Source organism: Capricornis sumatraensis, chromosome 16, assembly GCF_032405125.1.
Source record: "Capricornis sumatraensis isolate serow.1 chromosome 16, serow.2, whole genome shotgun sequence".
NCBI lineage: Eukaryota > Metazoa > Chordata > Mammalia > Artiodactyla > Bovidae > Capricornis > Capricornis sumatraensis.
The window spans coordinates 2680615-2686045 of NC_091084.1; the positions used below are offsets into that span (position 1 = coordinate 2680615).

At 41.6% G+C, this 5431-nt stretch overlaps 1 pseudogene; it reads left to right on the plus strand.

Annotated features, from left to right (window-relative positions):
* The first annotated feature begins 1818 nt into the window (after positions 1 to 1818).
* Positions 1819 to 2752, plus strand: LOC138092403 (olfactory receptor 5AL1-like; annotated as a pseudogene).
* Positions 2753 to 5431: the final 2679 nt, after the last annotated feature.

The window sequence follows — 5431 nt, forward strand, 5'->3', positions numbered from 1 at the left end:
GACAGGTGTGGCTCGGGGTGATTCCAGACTTCCATATCCTGTGAAGCACAGTTTTCCTTGCAAAACCGTTGAGCAGAGCAGCATGTGAACCCAAGCAGGCTGAGCTGGTGGTTGGCAATGGCCGCTCTGCAGACGTATGGGTTGTCTTGTCTTAGGAGGAGGGCTCTGTCTCCTAGATTTAGGGACTCCTGTACGTGAAGGTTCCACCTTCTTCCCAGAGACAAGACTGAGCAGAGCCTGGGCCTTCCTGAAGTGCAGGCGGCTCACAGTCAATGCGGGGCACCCTGCCTCTTAGCAGGCCTCTCCTGAGTGAGCTCCTGGAGCCAGCAGGCCCAGGCTTTAGTACTCAGGGCCTGAGCATCTGTGCTGAGTTCCAGAATTCAGTCCAGAGTCTGGAGACACACTCGTCTCTGCATTTAATGGGTGACACCAATGCGGCTCAGCTCCGAGCTTTGGGTCCAAGGGCTTTCTGCTGCGGGTTGTCTGAGGCACTGTTAGAGGTGCTGAGAACAATGCAGACAGTGTTCCAGGCAGAAGGGTGATTGTGATCCATGGACTTCACGTGTTAGTGGGACGTCAAAGCAGGAGTGGGTGGGAGGGGAGGTGTGGGTGCCAAGAAGAAAGCAGAGCAGGTGCAGGTAAGAATAAGAAATTATTCAATTATGTTAGATTTTAAATAAAATGGCATCTTTCTATCTCTCCAAACCCCACAGAATTTCATACTTTGGAAATTTTGCTGAGAACAAATCACTTAATTCTGAAAAGAGAATTTCCATGGAGAGTCTCCTCTGACTGTGTCCAACATAAGATCAGGGTGGATCAGAATCAGTTCTCAACATCTGCTTGATAATCTCTAAGGGAGACAAGAATACTCAGACTGTGTTCCAGAGGATTTTATTGTTTGTTTGTTTGTTTTGACTAAAAGATTTTTTTAATTTTTATTTTTACTTTATTTTAGTTTACAATACTGTATTGGTTTTGCCCTATATTGACATGAATCCACCACGAATGTACATGAGTTCCCAAACATGAAACCCCCCTCCCACCTCCCACCTCATATCATCTATCTGGATCATCCCCGTGCACCAGCCCCAAGCATCCTGTATCCTGCATCGAACATAGACTGGCGATTCATTTCTTACATGATAGTATACATGTTTCAATGCCATTCTCCCATATCATCCCACACTCTCCCTCTCCCTCAGAGTCCAAAAGTCCACTCTACACATCTGCATCTCTTTTGCTGTCTCGCATACAGGATCATCATTACCATCTTTCTAAATTCCATATGGTGTGGAGAAAAGGGAACCCTCTTACACTGTTGGTGGGAATTCAAACTAGTACAGCCACTATGGAGAACAGTGTGGAGATTCCTTTAAAAATTGCAAATAGAACTGCCTTATGACCTAGCAATCCCACTGCTGGGCATACACACCAAGGAAACCAGACTGAAAGAGACACATGTACCACATTGTTCATCGCAGCACTGTTTATAATAGCCAGGACATGGAAACAACCTAGATGTCCATCAGCAGATGAATGGATAAGAAAGCTGTGGTACATATACACAATGGAGTATTACTCAGCCATGAAAAAGAACACATTTGAATCAGTTCTAATGAGATGGATGAAACTGGAGCCGATTATACAGAGTGAAGTAAGCCAGAAAGAAAAACACCAATACAGTATACTAACACATATATATGGAATTTAGAAAGATGGTAATGATGACCCTGTATGCAAGACAGCAAAAGAGATGCAGTTGTGTAGAGCAGACTTTTGGATTTTATTGTTAAAAAAAACAATTAAATATCTGCTATGGCAAAAGGCAATTACTCTGCAGTGTCTGAGTTTATCCTCTCGTGACTCACAGATAATCCAGAACTTCAATCCACTCTCTTTGGTGTAGTTCTGGTAATCTATTTAGCAAGTGTCCTGGGTAATCTTGGTTTGATTCTCTAATGCATGTCAACCTGCAGCTTCACATATCCTTTTTTTTTTTTTCTCAGCCATCTGCCTTTTGATTTTTCTTTTACTTTGTCCGTCACCCCAAACACCTTGGTGAATTTTCTGTGTGAAGTTAAAAGTATAACATTTTATGCACGTGCCATTCAGCTGTGCTGCTTCATCACATTTGTAGTTTGTGAGCAGTGTTTACTCTCAGTCATGGTCTATGACAGGTATGTTGCCATTTGCAACCCTTTACTGTATGCCACCGTCATGCCTAAAAACTCTTCAATCAGATCATTGCTAGCACATATATTTATGGATTCATTGTGGGTTTTGCACAGACAGTCACAACATTCCTCTTGTCTTTCTGTGGCTCCAATAGGGTCAACCACTTCTACTGTGATGACGTTCCCTTGGTCACACTAGCTTGCTCTGACACATCAAAGAGCTGATGCTGTTAATCATTGCTGGGTTCAACACCCTTTGCTCTCTACTGATCGTGATCATTTTTATGTCTTCATGCTCTTTGCCATTCTGAGGCTCTGCTCTGCTGAAGGAAGGCAAAAAGTCTTTTCTACCTGTGTTTCCCATCTCACCTTCATCATCATAGTTTATGCAACAGTTGTTTTTATGTAGCTCTTGTCAAATTCAAGCCATTCTCTGAACATATGTAAATTTGCTTTAGTATTCTATGTGGTAGTTATCCCCATGTTAAACCCATTGATCTATAGCTAGGGGGAATCAGGATATAAAGAATGCCCTGAAGAGAATTAAAGAAAAGTTCCATTTGGCTATCAAATAACTGAAAAAAATATCAAGGGCAGGGAGGAATCAGAGGACTTGGAATTATGGCTTATCGAGAGTCCATGGTGGAGAAGGAAATGCCAACCCACTCCAGTGTTTTTGCCTGGAGAATCCCAGGGATGGGGGAGCCTGATGGGCTGCCTTCTATGGGGTCACACAGAGTCGGACATGATTGAAGAGACTTAGCAGCAGCAGAAGCAGCAGAATCCATGGGGTCTCTCAGAGTCAGACACGACTGAGCAACTTCACTTTCACTTTTCACTTTCATGCACTGGAGAAGGAAATGGCAACCTACTCCAATGTTCTTGCCTTGAGAATCTCAGGGATGGGGGAGCCTGATGGGCTGCCATCTTTGGGGTCGCACAGAGTCGGACACGACTGAAGTGATTTAGCAGCAGCAACAGAGTCAAAATGCTGGTAAATGGTAGTGTCAAATTCCTCACTTCCAGTGTTCACATGTATTCAATATGTTTTACCTACTGTTTCATTCTTGGTGATTTACACGTGAAAGGCATTTTTTTTTTAATTTGGAGGTGTTCAATTTTAAAAGAAGAAACAGACAGACAAACAAGGAAAGACAGAGAGAGAAATAGAGATACCTTAACCTGTTTGAACAGACATCTTTAAAATTAAAGAAATGGAACATCAGGCATAATGACTTTATCTAAATTCTGTATCATATGGGTCATACTAAGATAGATCAGCGTTTGGTATCTTATATTTGAAGTTTGTGGCATAGATAATCTGGAAAATAAGGCAAAGTTTAATAGCAAGATTTTTTTAACAGTCTGAATAATCTTCCTAACACTCCTCTTGCATTCAGCTCAAAGAGTAGCACCAGCAGAACATCCTTGACATTGAACCCTTGATGACAACTGATACTGACACTATATCAGTTTTGTTCCCTGGAGCTCTTTCCTGCCATTATAATTCCTTGCTTTTTCTATATCAGTTGTGATTAGAAAGATGGACTCTTCCTTCACACAGTTTGGCTAACAATTTTAGTCTTCCCAAGTAATAGTTGTTATCTTGGGTAAATTATTATATTCCACATCTCTTTTCCTTGGTTTCCTCATCTACAATGGTAACAGTCCCCTTGTCTTGGACTGATTGTGAAGATTAAATAAGATGATGACTATGAATGGCTTATATAGTTCATAGTACATGCCAAGTGCTTCATGAGCATTGACTATTACACCTAATTAGTAAAATTATTTTCAGCATTGTTATAGCATGCATAGCCTTTTTAGAAAGAGATGGCAACATGATATGCTTTATTTTAGAATCAACAAAATGAAAACATAAAAGCTAACAAATTATTGTATTGTCATCATTAAAGCAATTTCATTCCTTTTCATTTTTTGTTTCAAATGACTTTTTAAAAGTGTACATATTTAAAGTACTCAATTTGATAAGGTTTGAAACATCACCACAGTGTAAATGCTGAATGAGTTTGTCCCTTTCCCCAAGGTTCCTCCTCCTCTGACCCTGGGCAAACACCAATCTGGTTCCTGTCACAATGGATTGCTTTGTGATTCTTACGTGCATGCTGCGTGTTAAGTTGCTTCAGTCGTGTCTGATTGCTTATTTCCTACAGTTTTATATAAATGGAATTATCAATATGAACTCTTTAAGAGAGAGAAATTGTATATCTCAGAATTCCAAACAGCTTCATGTTCAACATTTGGCATAATTATTATCTAAAAGTGCATTTTCCACACCACTGAGTTATTCTAAGTCCATTCTACCTCCCATGCATGAGTGCATGCTGTCACTTCAGTCATGTCTTTGTGACCCCATGGACTGTAGCCTACCAAACTCCTCTGTCCATAGGATTCTCCAGGAAACAATACTGGAGTGGGGTGCCTTGCTCTCCTCCAGGAGATCTTCCTGATCCAGGGATGGAAAAGTGACCCTGGCTTCTCCTGCATTGGTAGGCAGGTTGTTTACAACCAGCACAAACTGGGAAGCCCATCCTATCTCCCTCTGCCCTAAATTTCATCACAATTGCTTTTATTAATTTTGTTGGGGTATAGTTACTTTACAATATGTCATTAGTTTCCTGCCATCAGTTCAGTTCAGTTCAGTCCCTCAGTCATGTCCGACTCTGCAACCCCATGAATCACAGCACGCCAGGCCTCTGTGTCCATCACCAACTCCCGGAGTTCATTCAAACTCATGTCCATTGAGTTGATGATGCCATCCAGCCATCTCATACTCTATCGTCCCCTTCTCCTCCTGCTCCCAATTCCTCTGAGTATCAGAATCTTTTCCAATAAGAACTCTTCGTATGACGTGGCAAAAGTTTTGGAGTTTCAGCTTTAGCATCAGTCCTTCCAAAGAACACCCAGGACTGATCACCTTTAGAATGGACTGGTTGGATCTCCTTGCAGTCCAAGGGACTCTCAAGAGTCTTCTCCAACACGACAGTTCAAAAGCATCAATTCTTCAGCGTTCAGCTTTCTTCACAGTCCAACTCTCACATTCATACATAACCGCTGGAAAAACCATAGCCTTGGCTAGGTGGACCTTTGTTGGCAAAATAATGCCTCTGCTTTTTAATATGCTGTCTAGGTTGGTCATAACTTCCCTTCCAAGGAGTAAGCATCTTTTAATACCATGGCTGCAGTCACCATCTGCAGTGATTTTTGAGACCCCAAAAATAAAGTCTGACACT